This window comes from Podarcis melisellensis (genome assembly GCF_964234715.1).
Source record: "Podarcis melisellensis genome assembly, chromosome: 14".
Taxonomy (NCBI): Eukaryota; Metazoa; Chordata; class Lepidosauria; order Squamata; family Lacertidae; genus Podarcis; species Podarcis melisellensis.
In genome coordinates, this window is record NC_138546.1 from 28,432,868 (window position 1) to 28,448,748 (window position 15,881).

At 44.4% G+C, this 15,881-nt stretch overlaps 1 long non-coding RNA gene across 1 annotated transcript; it reads right to left on the reverse strand.

Annotated features, from left to right (window-relative positions):
- Window positions 1-7,231: 7,231 nt before the first annotated feature.
- Window positions 7,232-15,805, reverse strand: LOC309356447. The gene is made up of 3 exons (XR_014162800.1): window positions 15,729-15,805; window positions 8,246-8,403; window positions 7,232-7,295 (listed from the first exon to the last, which is right to left on the reverse strand). It is a non-coding gene; the product is annotated as an uncharacterized lncRNA (long non-coding RNA).
- Window positions 15,806-15,881: the final 76 nt, after the last annotated feature.

Genomic DNA, 15,881 nt, shown 5'->3' on the forward strand with positions numbered 1-15,881 from the left:
TAAGAAAAGGAGTCTGGAAACTCCTGGCTGTCGACAAACATTTTTAAATGCGCATCCCGCACATCCCCCCAGCAACCTCTGCTGCCAAAAGGCAAATTAAATGGGACAAAACAGGAATAGGGAAATGAAAACAAAGGAGCAGTTTGAGAGCACGGATGTTAACCTAATAACATGTGGCGCCTCAATCTTGGCTTATTAAAGGTTTCATGGCACACCATGCCTCTGCCAACGTATTGACAAAAGCAGTTTTGCACGTAATCAATGCATGCAGCTGTGTGACTTTGGCTTTCAGAAATTTGCACGGAATTGAAAAGAGAAGCCACAGCGTGACTTTCCCTAGGGATGGAGTTTCCCTCGCTGGAGCCCTAAGCAAATGCATTAGGCAGAAGGCAACGCTTCCTAGTGAATGTTTATTCAGGATTAACTGCTATCAGAAAGGCCAGTCCCACAGGGCATCGCTCCTCGGTTTAAATCTGCAACTAAGCTCGCAGGCTTCACTGTTCAACGCGCGTGATTCTCCCTGCGCGTTCTGCTTGGCTGGGTAGGAAAATCAACCAAGGCATATTCCGCAGCCCAAAGACCTGCCGCTTGGCTCTCGGAAGGCTGGGTGACAGCTGAAGTATATTCTAAACAAGTCGTATTAGATAGGGCTCCTATTTTAGCACCAACTTGCTTAAAAAGGGAAAGGAAACCACATTCAGAAGTGTGCTTCTCTTCTAACTCTTACCTGGTTTTCAAAATCTGGTTTTCCAATATTTATAGCAAGTATTGATTGATTGATTGATTGATTGATTGATTGATGGCTCCACTTGGCTGGGTGGAGGCTTGAGTTTTTGTGAGTGGATTGGTGGGGTATCTCTGGCCACATCCACCACAGGTGTGCAACCCCCCACAGAAGGTTTCCCATACGGGGATGTGGACCTCATACTGAAAAGGGTTCCTCGCTCCTGCTTTAAAGAGGCAGCTTCCCACACATTAGTCTATAACCTGGATACTGGTCCAGCGATGCAAAGCTTCCATTGTCTGTACTGGAATCAATGGATGGTTTTCCAAGTGATGCTATGAAAGCTTTTGGGGCTGCAGGCACCCTTGGGAGAGAGCCTTCAGTGGGGCTTACTTGAAAGTATAGATGCACAGGCTCAAGCGGCACGTAGCATTCCTGAACGTGTTATGAGAGATTGCATGCGACACGTCATAAGAACCTAAGATGAGCCTGCCGGATCAGGCCCATCTAGTCCAGCATCGTGTTCTAACAGTGGCCAACCAGGTGCCTCTGGGAAGCCAGCCAGTAAGACCCAAGCACAAGGGCACTCTCTCCTGTGGCTTCCAGCAACTCATCCCAGTCTGAAGCATCACTGTCTATGACCATAGAGGCAGAACATAGCCATCATGGCTAGTAGCCATTGACTGCTTTGCCTTCCATGAATTGGTCTGATTCTCTCTTAAAGCCATCCAAGTTGATAGCCATCACTACCTCCCATGGAAGCGAGTTCCATAGCTTACTTATGAAGAATTCCTTTCTTCTACCTGTCCTGAAGGGATGCGAGTGGCGCTGTGGGTTAAACCACAGAGTCTAGGGCTTGCTGATCAGAAGGTTGGTGGTTTGAATCCCTGCAACGTGGTGAGCGCCCGTTGCTCGGTCCCTACTCCTGCCAACCTAGCAGTTCGAAAGCAAGCCAAAGTGCAAGGAGCAGGCCAGGCCCCTTTCGCTGAATCCATTGGCAACCACACAATCAGAAGACGAGAGAGAGAAAGGCTGGTCTGCTGAAGACGGGAGCAGGCTGCCCACAATCTCACTCCAATGCTGCTGGCAAATATATATTTTATAACACCCCATAAAAGTCAAGCTACCTGAAAGGTCATTTGGGTTCCTCTGAGATTGCATCGGGTCCTTTGGGCTCATTTGCTGACACTTTTATGAATCCATGCTTAATTTCAACCGAGAGGCTATAAAACCGTTTTTATAGTGATGTTTGCCATGCTGGAAAACGATCTGTAAAAATCAAGGGCTGGAACATCTTCATCAGCCGTATGCAGATTGGCAGGCTTCTCTCGACATCTGCCTTCCCCAACCCGGTGCCCCTCCAGAGGATGTTGGTCCGTAGAGCTCAGGAGCAGAGCACATGCCTTGCAGACAGAACACCCCATAGTCCAATTACTAGGATCTCCCTTTTTAAAAAAAATCAGGGAGGGGGTGTGTGAGAAAAGCCATTGTGAAGAGCTGCTTCCAGTCAGAGTAGACAATATAAGAACAATGGTACGTCCAGTCCAGCATCCTGTTCACACAGTGGCCAACCAGAGGCCTGTGGGAAAACTGGAAGCAGCACCCAAGCACAAGAGTTTTTGGCAGCTGGTATTCAGAAGCATTACTGCAAATTTGTATTGGGTCCCTTTTTTTGGCAAGTGATGCATTTCCTCTCTGGGGACCAAAGACGAGAGGGTGCACAGACATTCCTTTCCCTGTACAGAAGCTGATTAAACTGGCAGCTGAATCTCAATCCAAGAATGATAGTGGGATAGCATCCTGCACCTAATAGGAGTAGTAGTAGTAGTAGTAGTAGTAGTAATAATAATAATAATAATAATAATAATAATTTATGCCCCACCCATCTGGCTAGGTTTCCCCAGCCACTCTGGGCAGCTCCCAACAGAATATTAAAAACACAATAAAACAACAAACATTAAAAGCTTCCCTAAGCAGGGCTGCCTTCAGATGTCTTCTAAATGTCTGGTAGTTGTTGTTCTCTTTGACATCTGGTGGGAGGGTGTTCCACAGGGCAGGCGCCACTACCGAGAAGGCCCTCTGCCTGGTTCCCTGTAACCTCACTTCTTGCAGTGATGGAACCACCAGAAGGCCCTCGGCGCTGGACCTTAGTGTCCGGGCAGAATGATGGGGGTGGAGACGCTCCTTCAGATATACTGGACCGAGGCCATTTAGGGCTTTAAAGGTCAGCACCAACAGTATCTTCCACTGGCAGAGCTGGGCCATGTGCAATTCATGAGCCTAGCTCCTGATGGCCCCCAAATTTGCAAACAATCGCCAGCTGATTCTGCTTCTCAGGCTACCGGTGAAGGGAGTTCAGGCCCACTGGCAGCGGGGGACCTTGGGGTCTCCAATTTCAGTGGCACCCTGTGTGAAGTCAAAATCCCCCCTGCCTCTTGTGCTCCATTCTAAATAATGGTTGTGACACCCGCTATGGTGCCCTCAAGACTCTGTGACAGAACCAGATGCACTCCCCTGAATCTTGCTTTGCCACTGGCCAGGATCAGCAAAAGAAAGGCTGTGCTGTTTATTGGGCTATAAATATAAAGCTATGGTGTCTTAATCCACCAGTTTTTAAATCGAGAGAAGCAGCTCCTGACATTTAATTGAGAATAGCACGAATTCTTCACAGGCTGGGTTCACCACCTCGGCCCCAAAGCCTTTGCTTTATCTTTTGAGCCAGGAAATTATTTTCTGCTTCTCAGCCTTTTGGATGTATTGGGGGGTGGGGGAGAGGGCTGTCATTATTCGGACCTGCAAATATTACACTCGACTTTCCCTAAGCCCATTTATATTGGCAGCCAGCTGTTTTAAGCCCCCCTCCCCTCCATAAATCACTTGTATGAATTCTAATAATCTGAAAGCACTTTCAAACATGTCCCATTAATATGCAACATACTATTACAGCTGGGCTATAGATTCAGAGGCCATGAACCTGGCGGGTATTATTATTAAGCACGGGAGATGAAGATGTATGGAGACTCTGTCCATTTCCAAATTACGCCAACAGTGGTTCTTATTCAAAACAGGTTATGAGCGTTGCAATTTAACGGAGTCATCATTACACTCTCTATCTCTCTCTTGCATGTTCCTGAATGTTCACAGGTAGATTTAATTCCAGCTGCTGCTGCTGGAAAAAAATGTGCCTGAACAGAATTCAGGACTGAGCTCATCCGTCAGGTGAGCCGTTAAAGCAAAATGCCTTATAGCAAAATGGCTATCAAGGATCAGTGGCCAAAAGCATCAGTGCAGCTTTCCCCAACTTGGTGCCCTTCACATGTTTTGGACTACAACTCCCATCAGTCCCAGGCAGGGTTAGAAACAGAGATATGAAAGCTAAATGGCACCTTAGACCTAGGTCATGGGTGCTGCAACGGAGTGTCTAGAGTAGACACACTTTTTTTTTTAATACAAGAATACAAAGCTGAAAATGAATGAGCTGCAGCTAAAACCTTATGTTTATTTTTCACATGGTCTAGTCCTCATCTTAAGACAAAGCCATACTCTCCCTGCCTGCCCCTCCTAATATTCTTATGGGGGTCGCTTCTCTAGTCTTCAGAGAGTGGCTAGAAGTGGGGAGGCATAAAAAGGTCCTCCTTTCCTTCCAGCACTGGCAGTTTTAATTTGAAATCTTAGGCACAAGCCAACTGGGGCTGCTGTGAGTTGTTGTCCAAAACACAGCGATACCCTGGGGAAGCTACCTTAGTCATCGTAGATGCTTTATACCAGGGGTCAGCAAACTTTTTCAGCAGGGGGCCGGTCCACTGTCCCTCAGACCTTGTGGGGGCTGGACTACATTTTGAAAAAGAAGAAGAATGAATGATTTCCTATGCCCCTCAAATAACCCAGAGATGCATTTTAAATAAAAGCACACATTCTACTTGTGTAAAAACATGCTGATTCCTGGACCGTCTGTGGGCCGGATTTAGAAGGCGATTGGGCCAGATCTGCCCCCCGGGTCTTAGTTTGCCTACCCATGCATTATACCTCTAAAGCACATCCAACACACATTTAATGCCCCTGACTTCCCCCAGAGAATACTGGGAACTGTAGTTTGTGAAGGGTGATGGGGGTTGTCTCTCCCCCCCCTTATGAAGAGACAACCCCCATCACCCTTCACAAACTACAGTTCCCAGTATGTTGGGAGGAAGCCATGCACTTTAAATGTGCACTGGATGTGTGTTAGAGGGATGGTGCGCATCTGCCCTGCGTCAAGATCATTGGTGCATCTAGCCTAGCGTAGCCTGCAAGGAATAGCAGTGGTTCTCTTGGTTTTCAGGCTTCTTCAGTCCTGCTTGCAGATATCATGGATTGAACCTGGATTTTTTTTCCATGCAAGCTGTGTACAATGGTACCTTGGTTCTCAAACTTAATCTGTTCTGGAAGTCCATTCCAAAACCAAAGCCTTCCAAAACCAAGGTGCGCTCTTCCATAGAAAGTAATGCAAAATGGATTAATCCGTTCCAGACTTTTAAAAACAACCTCCAAAACAGCAATTTAATATGAATTTTGATATCTAACGAGACCATTGATCCATAAAATGAAAGCAATAAACAATGTACTGCAGTCACACAATCAATCAATCAATCAATCAGTAGCTGAACTGAGTTCCACACAGTCACAAAAACGAAACAAAACAGAGCCGCGAAAACAAAAACAAAAAACAAAAAGCAAAACCAGACAGACCTTAGCGTAACACTCAAAACAGAAGTGTGGCACTCAAATCGGAAGTGTAACACTCAAAACGGAGCATGTTTGGCTTCCAAAAAAAGTTCGCAAACTGGAACACTAACTTCTCGGTTTGCAGTGTTTGGGTTCCAAGTTGTTTGAGTACCAAGGCATTTGAGTACCAAGGCACCACTGTAGTTTGCTATGGAGCTTTCCCCCTTATCATTTGGAGAACATCAGTCTGGGGAATGCTAGGTTAGTTTACTAGCTGCCATGGACCAGCCTTCCCCAAGCCTGGTCTTAGAAAGGCTGTGCCACAACCTCCCTAAAATCTAATAAAAAAATATAGACCGAAACCATATTTCTGAGGGTGTGGGGTTTGCTTACTTCAGAGGCTTTCTCTTAGCATGCCGGGGCACTGAGGGGAAAGTTACAGATGTCAAGGCATTTGATCGTCTTTGCTCAGTAACACGCTGCACTGTTTCCTGCTTCATTTACCCAGTTTTAACCCCATCTGACCTGGCCTAATTCTAATGGAAAGCGGCTGGGTGGTTTTTTTGTGGGTTTTTCTTCTTCTTTGCATTAATCCATTTTCTGCACATGACTTTCCTGTTAATGGTCAAGCCTAAATCATTTCCCACTTCTAGGTGCTGGGTGTCATCTGTCTTAGGGGGATTCGCCGCAGATGTTGAAAAGCAAGGGGGACCAAATTAAAATATATGGAAACCCATAGGGGGAAAGTCCAAGTGAGCCTCCCCCAAACTGCCTTCTGAGACCCATCTGTAATGAAGGACCAGCACCACTGAGAAATGGCCACCCCCTTCCAAGATCACCACTGCAAGGAGGCTTAGAAGAAATGCAATGAAATGTAAAAGGTAAAGGTAAAGGTACCCCTGCCCGTACGGGCCAGTCTTGCCAGACTCTAGGGTTGTGCTCTCATCTCACTCTATAGGCCAGGAGCCAGCGCTGTCCGCAGACACTTCCAGGTCACGTGGCCAGTGTGACAAGCTGCATCTGGCGAGCCAGCCCAGCACACGGAACGCCGTTTACCTTCCTGCTATAAAGCGGTACCTATTTATCTATTTGCACCTGGGGGTGCTTTCGAACTGCTAGGTTGGCAGGCGCTGGGACCGAACGACGGGAGCGCACCCCGCCACGGGGATTCGAACCGCCGACCATACGATCGGCAAGTCCTAGGCGCTGAGGTTTTACCCACAGCGCCACCCGCGTCCCCACAATGAAATGTATTGCAATGTAATTGAAAGAAGTGTATTGAAAGTCACTGAAAAATTCAATGGCATTATACCGTATTTTATGCTGTTTTTTGTTGCATCAATTAAGTGTTTCAAATTTGTTGTTAGCCGCTTTGAGCCCGGTTTTTGAACCGGGAAGGGTGGGGTATAAATAAAAAAATATTATTATTATTATTATTATTATTATTATTATTATTATTATTAACAGTGACACATTTCCACTATCCAGCTCCCAGAGGAGGTACCAATCAGGGCAACCGAGGCCATTTCCATTCCCCAATGAGACCTGAACCCAGACTGAAATGGATCCAGACTATCAGTTTCATTCAGGAATTCTTGGGAGTTTGGTCAGCACAAATTGCCCCCAAATGCAGTGTTGGACACCTGCCAATCATTAGTCAAAAGAGGGGAATCAAACAACAGCTATTCCATGGGGCGGTCTGACTAAAATAAAGACATTAAATGTGAATAAATTTGCATGGAGACTTTTAAGATAAACAAACCAACAAAAAACCAATGTGGGGATGTGGAGAATTGAACTTAACACTGGGAAAACGAGAGAAACTGAAATTGAAAGGTTCAGCCATGGAGTTGGTGGAGTCAGTGATGAGCTGTATGAGGGTAAGCAAAACTGAAATTAAATCCAGACAAGGCAGAAATGCTAGCGTGAAGCTTACTGGTTAAGGAATAGAATATCAGCTTGTCTCTGGGAGATCAGGTTTGTGGCTTGGGAGTACAACTGGACCAAGAATTGTTGCTAGATGCTCAGATGTTGCCTGTGGCCTGGAGCACCAGTGGCACCTCTTTCTGGTAGTGTTAGAGCTGACCATGGTCCTGAATGCATTAGTTCTATCTCAGTTGGACTACAGTGGTACCTCGGGTTAAGTACCGCATTTTTTGCTCTATAAGACTCACATTTTCCTTCCTAAAAGGGGGAAATGTGTGTGTGCGTCTTATGGAGCGAATGCAGGCTGCACAGCTATCCCAGAAGCCAGAACAGCAAGAAGGATTGCTGCTTTCACTGCACAGCGATCCCTCTTGCTGTTCTGGCTTCTGAGATTCAGAATATTTTTTTTCTTGTTTTCCTCCTCCAAAAACTAGGTGCGTCTTGTGGTCTGATGCGTCTTATAGAGTGAAAAATACGGTACTTAATCCTGAAGCAAAGTTCTTAGTGGAGTGTGTAACCTGAAGCGTATGTAACCCGAGGTACCACTGTACTGCAATGCACTCTTCACACACCTGCCCTTGAAAACAACTCAGACACTTCAACTGGTGCATAAAGCTGTCACTACAATCTTGGTGGGGGAAGTGCTTGGAGACAGGCAGTAGCTTAGTGGTAGAGCATTTGCTATGTGTGCAGAAGGCACCAGGTTTAACCCTTGGCATCTCCAGATAGGGCTATCCCATTTCTGAAACTCTAGAGAGTCGCTGCCAGATAGTATTGACAATAGTGAGCTAGATGGACCAGCTTCCTACATTCCTTTGATCAAGTGATCTTCTTTGTATCAGCTGCACTGGCTTACAGTTCATTTATAAGTGCAATTCAAGGTACTGTTTTTACCTATAGTGCTCTAAAGATCTTGGGATGGAGCCACTTGAAAGACCATCTCCTTTTAAAACCAGCTGCTGTACTGGTGCCATTGCCTTCTGTGGTGAGATTGGTGGCAGAATGTGAGAGGAATTTTCTGTGGTGGCTTCTGATTTGTGGAACACCCTGCCCTGAGAGGTTAATAATAAATAATAATAATAAATTTTATTTATACCCCGCCCTCCCCAGCCAAGACCGGGCTCAGGGCGGCTAACAAGCAATAATAAGAACAAGTTGATTAAAATACAATTTAAAAAACAACATTAAAATACAACATTAAAACATGAGGATGCAGCCTCTTCACAGGAGGAGAAAGGAAAAAGAAAGAGGGGGAGGGAATCAAACTGATTCTGAGCCAAAGGCCAGGTGGAACAACTCTGTATTACAGGCCCTGGGGAAAGAAATCAGATCCCTCAGGGCCCTGGTCTCATGAGACAGAGCATTCCACCAGGCCGGAGCCAGTGCTGAGAAGGCCCTGGCTCTGGTTGAGGCTAATCTAACTTCCTTAGGTCACTTTCCTTTTAATCTGTTTTCTGCCTGTAATTGACATTTAAAAAAACAACAACAAAACAAGCTTTTAATTCTGTTGCTGCTTCATGTATTGATTGCTGTTCCCTGCTCTTTGTGTTTTCAATTTTCACTGCTGTTTTTTCATTTTCGGTCATTTGTTGAGTCACTGTTGCTTTCTTGGGCTTCCTTTTCTGTTTATAAGCCACTCTGAGCAACTCCTTTGCAGAGGGAGAAAGCAGGATATCCCTTGACTAGAAAACAACAACAATTAATGTCATACTAACATTAAGGCTTTAAATAAAAAGAAATTGCAAGACAATGAGCTGAGCTTTGCAACAAGTGTTGGTTGGAAAATTAAACACCGAAGAGCACATCAACGAAGGGTTCAGACATGCTCTCACGGTTCACCCATTAACTAAGGATTCTTACTTCAGGGAGCGTGAATCATTCATCATCCGTGATCAATACCTTTCCCTTCAGCTGAGGAGGAGGAGGAGGAGGGGCTGCTCCCCTGACATTGAAATGACCTTGGGGAAACAAAGCCAGCTCATCTGAACCAAGTCAAAAGAGAACCCCAAATGGGAAAGTACAGCATACTTAGATATAGGCTTTATTCTAATTCATTTCTTAATTAAAGGTGAACCTACCTACCTAATTTGCACTATCAAAAACAATATGTGAACTGAAACACGGTCATTCTTTTAAATTCACACTTCTCTGAATTTCAAAGCGCAGTTCTTCAGCCTAGTAACATATATAAAAATGCAGATACTAGGGTAAATTGTGCATGACATGAAAACACCCACTTTAGTGTAAATAAAATACGAATAACCCTCATTTGGGTTCAAAGAGATTCAATATCCCCCCCCCCCAAAAAAAAACACACCACCGCTTCCCAGCTTACTTTGTTTCCTAAAGTCCTCTGCTAGGAGGTAACTAGCGGTCCTTCTGGACTATCTCTATTTTCAGGTGGGATCCAATCACATATCACCAGATCCAGGTTATGCAATTATAGTTGATTGGGAGGTCTTATTCAACAAACCTATTTTCTCAAGAGAGCAGGCATTTTGCAAGAAGGAAAGTGATGGGGAAAATGTGCTGGGAAATGTGGGATAATGCTTGCTTTGATGCAACGCCATCTAGCCTCCTCGCAAGCAAATCAGAATGCTTGTTAAAAAACTAGCTTTGTATAATCACCCTGCAAACTACCGGTAATCGGGATAAATGCTCAATAAACTGATCATCTGGAAGTACCTAAAAAGTCACCTTTATGGAACCCCAAAGACCCGCTGCCAGTCACTGTAGACAACATGGCCGAATCCTGTGTTCCTGGGGCTGTCCCTGGTGAATTGGAAATATATGAATGAGCTCCACTTCCCATTTGTACAGTTCGTATTCAGTTTAGCTCAATTGCATCTCCAAGACAATGTCCAAATTATCATTGCAAATTCCAGAGCTCTTCAATAAGTCTCTATTAAAGTTTTACACCCAGAAGTATAATGGTAGAGGGAGGGAGGGAGGGAGGGAGGGAGGGAGGCTATTGCACACCCATAATTCATAGCAGGCCTAATGACAGCAACAGCTACCCAAATAGTTTGGCGTCCCTGGGAAGATTCCACACCATTATAATGAGAATTGCTGCCTGCATTCCATTGCTGTGACATCCCCAATCTGGAAATGTTTATGCTGGGAACACCCACGTGGATCTGGTGCAGAGGGCATGGCCAGCTTCTGCTATTACATTCACAGCATCAACATTCGTCGTCTCTGCTCACTGCCAGCTCCATCTGCCTTCTTCAAAGTTTTTCTTTTTGAAAATTCAAATGGTGTTGAAATAAGCATTCTCACGGTGCCATTGACGAAAGGTCTTTTATTTCAGAAGCAAGGCAAGACCCTCAAAAGGGCAGGATCATTTGACAGAGAGAGAGAGAGAGAGAGAGAGAGCGCAAGCAGGGCATTGGTAAAGAATGCCCAAATTATAGGGGAAAGGTGGGAGCGATAATTAAATCCATAGCCCCCATCTCCTTCCCCATTTGTCCTCACAGACCAGCCTCCCTCCACTGAATGTTTCAACAAAACGCTTTGCTATTCCCAGCCACCTTACCCAGAACGCCTTGCTCTAATGACCCTTTTTGAGAGTGAGGCAGGAGAAGGTCCCTTTCAAAGTCTGGCAGAAGGGCAAGTGAGCAGAGGACTCTGTGCAATGGCCACTGGCTGCCTCCCTGACCTGAGGCAATTGTCTCAATGCAGCTCTGGTTGGGCCGGCCCAAACACCTCCCTTGTTCTCTTCAAATGGCAATGGTACAAGAGGTGCCGGAACTCAAATATTTTCTAGAAATGTAAAGAAAAAGAAGGCTTCTTTTATCATAAGGTAACAAAAGCATTCTGGGAAATGAAATATAATGAATTGAAAAAATGTTTAAAATAACTTTTATTTTTTTAAAAACACCCAGAGGCTTTTTTTATTAGGAACTGTAGGTGCTGAAATTCCAAGGGAGCAGAAAATACTTTTTATGTATGCGATGACAGCTGCAAGGATGTTGTTAGCCCAGAGATGGAAGGAAGATAAAGTCCCTACCAGATAAGAGTGGCAAATCAAGTTGATGGACTATGCCAAAAGGGCAAAACTGACTGGAAAGTTCAGGAACCAGAAAGAATAAAACTTTAATAATAACTTAAATAATATAATTTACCCAGTGGCATAGCGTGGGGGGTGCAGGGAGGGCCAGCCGCACCAGCCGCAACATCTGGGGTTAGGGTTAGGGGGCGCAAATCCATGGGTTAGGGGGCGCAAATTACTTGCCTTGCCCCGGGTGCTGACAACCCACGCTACGCCACTGAATTTACCTTAAAGACCACTATAAGCAGTTGAAAACATTAGCAGGACTGCAATAACACTTGTAATGTAATGAGAACTATGGACATAATGCAGTTTTTAAAAAGCTTGGATTATTGAAAAAAGATGCTGTAGAAAAGATTTAACAATAGAACTCAAGGAGGAGAAGGTGGGAAGTCCAGAAATTTGGAGGGATATTTTAACTGTGGATATGTTGCGGTGTGATTATAAATATGTAAAACCAAATATTGTGTGTGTGTGCATGTGTGCGCGCGCCGGAACTGAATTCCAGCGAATTCCAGCTGGGGAAAAAGCCATAAATGCCGCTGAGAATGAGGGGGATGTTTGGGCTAGCCCAATCCTGAGGCGCATTGAGACAATTGCCTCAGGTCGGGGAGGCAGCCAGCTGCCATTGCATATACATGCGCTAAAAGGAAGGATAATTTTTCTGCATTTGGCTTCTCACCTTCCAGGCTACTGCCCTTTAGGATTCTATGCAAGAAACTCTTTCCGCCTGCAGTGCAAAGCAATTCCTTCTATATTTCCTCTGCCTTGATAGGAGAGAGGGCAGTCAGCTCCCCCAGTTCTGCCTATGTAGTATGGAGAAAAGGCTGCTCTATCCCAGTGCCTTCCTAGATCTCTTCTCTCCCCAACACCTCAAAAGGAAATGAGGGATGCCCAACATACATAAGGATAGTTACCAAGATTAAGACTGAGTTGCATTATTCATTACCACTGTTAAATAATTCAGTGAGGGAGAGAGAGAATAAAAATCTGCACTGAATTCGGTTGTCATGAATATTCCTTCTTGGTTCGGGGTGAGAAGGTTATGCACTTGGTACTCTAAATACCATTGAGATATTGAATAATATCTGTATGGTGGTTTGATAATCCATGCATCCATCACGGAAAAGTGCTATATTTTCAATGCCTGCCTTAGTTATTCAATATATTCCTGGATCACTAGACCTTAACCCGTCTGCATTTTATGACACTGTGTTTTAATTTTAGGTTTTAAAAATGTTTTAGTGGCATAGTAGTAGTATATTTCTTTCGGTCAATGTAGTTTATATTGATGGCTTTATTGCATACTTGAGGTTCACTGCAATAAGATCTAAAAATGTTATTAAATGAAATTATTCTTTCTTCTTTGCCTTTTGCACAAACCCTCACAAGGCGGCATAAGATGAAAGTGTTGAAAAGAAAAACAGCTGAACAAACACGACACAACAAAACCCCTCAAATTGCCTTGGATTCCAAAACTGGCCATTCAGATTTGAATATGATGGGTTGGATTTCCACTGCAGAATCTCTCCCACAGAAACTCTTTTGACCCTGAAAAGTGGAATCTGGTTTCATGAATGAATGGCTATGTGCTATGTGTTACATGCTAATCAGTTGCCCAGAAATTGTTAATGGGGCACAATCTGGTGAAAGTTAGGTGCAGCCAATTCTCTGTGAAAATAAGCCGGGATTGTGGAGTCACCTCAGATTTAATGCTTTTCTGTGGAATCGGTTCACACAATCTGATTTTAGTCATTGTACTGAGTTGGGCTGGGCAGCCTGCAACCCTCCAGATGTTGAGCTACAGCTGTGCTCTAGGTATTCTGTCTTGGTTAGGAAGCCCCCAACCCTTGGCTTGCTTTTCTTAGAAGGAAGATCTGATACCCTCATGCAGAGGATATCATCTGCAAAGCTGCTGGATGTGAAACGGAGCCCACCATGTCTGCTACACTGATAAACCTTATCAAAAAGGCCTAGAAAAATGTGTGGGGATTAAAGAAGATTGGAAAATAATTATTGGATATATGGAAAATAATTGTACACCACTGAGAACGCTGGCAGCATTAAGAGTAAATAATATTTGATTGATGTAAAAGGGGAAAATTGATTTGAATGATATGTAATATGAACCATGGAAGGAGAAGAAGGAAAGCCACTGGATATGTTAAAGTTTGTAAAAAGTTTAATTTTAAATGTAGAAAAATGAAAACTCAAGTGTGTGTGTGTGTGTGTGTGTGTGTGGAGAGAGAGAGAGAGAGAGAGAGAGAGAGAGAGAGAGAGAGAGAGAGAGAGAGAGCGCTTTGATTGGATCCTTCTTCTTACCACAGAGCTTACTCGTGTGATTGATATCATTGCAAAAACCTTTGTTTTTTCCTTTCCCACCCACGGTGAAAACTGCCCCTCTCCCTTCACTCTTGCCCTCTAGAGCGCAAGTTACCTGAACCACATCAACTAGCTAGCTGAAATTACTGACTTGTCCCAGATGCTGCTTCTTGTTGCCTTATTAACTTGCATTGCTCTATTTGGGGGAGGGGAAATCAGGGGGGGGAGGGGGGACAGATGTCAGCTAGGAAAAGAACCTTCTCACTGCTATGTAAAGATGAAGTCAAGAGCTGAATGCTCCACACTCTTCCTTTACCTTCCATTTCATTAGTTGCTTCTAACAAGGCAGGACCCGTTTGTCTTCCAAAGAGACTCTGCTGCCCTCAACAGGCAGAAACAGCGCACAAGTTTGCTCTTACTACATCAGAAGCTGCTTCATTGAACCTGCATCATACATGTAAAGCACAATCTGGCAAACTGTAGTTTGCTACTCCCACCCTTAACAAACCTTAGTTGCCAGGATAAGAACATAAAAAGAGCCTGCCAGATTGGCCCAATAACCAATTTTTTAAAGCCATCCATTTTGGTGGCCATCATTGCCTCCTGTGGCAGTGAGTTCCAAAGGTGAACCATGCATAGTTTGAAGAAGTACCTTTCTTTTCTGTCCTGAATCTTCCAGCAAATCTTTTGCCAAACTGTCCTTCTAGGATTCTATATATCAGAACATGTTATTATGCTTGTGGGCAATCTTACTTCATTTACCTGGTGTGAGATATTCCCACTGAGCTGCTTCTGAGTAGACGTTATACGTATTGCAAATCCATGGGCAAACACTGACCGCCTACTCTTCTGTCAAATACTATCAATTATTGCTTGCTTGCGTGGCTGATCTGGTCAAATGTTAACTGCTGCTGCATGTCAGCTGCCAAATTTGGTCAAATATTCACCACTAGGACTCAGATTTCGACCAAACTGCGGGAGACAGTGGAAGACAGGAGTGCCTGGCGTGCTCTGGTCCATGGGGTCACGAAGAGTCGGACATGACTAAACGACTAAACAACAAGGACTCAGATAGAGTCAGACTCTTAATAACTGGCTGAAGCAGCTCCTATAATGAGCAAAGATTACAACATATGGGGCTTTTTAGTTTAGAAAAAAGGTGAGCAACTGGGGAACATGATAAAAGGAGTATAAAATTATCAGACCCTCCAAGTGTCCGTATTTTCCAAGAACATCCCTGATTTAGAGAAGTCGTCCCGGTTTCTGATTTGATCCCCGAATGTCCCACTTTTCCTTAGGATGTCCCTATTTTCATCAGAAAAATGTTAGAGGGTATGGTAGGATGTCCCTATTTTCATTGGAGAAATGTTGGAGTGTATGTAGTTATTTGACTCCAGAGCTGTCTGAAGGCAATCCTGTACAGGGAAGAGTTGTGGTTTTTTTTAATGTTCAATGTTTTATTGTGTTTTTATATATGTTGGAAGCTGCCCAGAGTGGCTGGGGCAACCCAGTAAGGTGTGTGGGGTATAAATAGTAAAATTATTGTTATGGAATGGGACGTCCCTATTTTCATTGGAGAAATGTTGAAGGGTATGAATTATGCATGCATGGGCGTAGCCAAGGGGCGCGGACAGGAGCTGCCCACCCAGATCAAGTTAAACAATAGAAATACTTAACTAACTGACCAGATACATCAGTTTTGCCCACCCCATGCATGTCATGAAGTAAGAGGATGGAGGACGTTTCTCTCTCTCTCATAACACTTGAATTTAGGGCCATCCACTGAAGCTGAAGGTTGGAAGATGCAGAACAGACAAAAGGCAGACCTTAGTTAAACTATGGACTTGGCACCACAAGATGCAATAATGACCATTAAGTTGGATGGCTTTAAAAGGCGGTTAGAGAGAAATTGACGAAGGATAAGACTGCCGGTGGCTGCTGCTGCCCCTGCTTTTTACTGATTTTTAGACAGCCTGGGAACATAAATTGATGCTGAAGGCTTACTTCTGAATTGACCTGGGCAGGATTGTACTTGCCAGTTAAGTGAACGCTCTCCACGTGAAAGAAAGGTCAAGGCTGAAGCTTCACTTACTGCTACTGAGCATGCTCAGGATTGGTTGAGGGCAGGACAAGGGCAAAGGGTTGAGCTTCATTGTT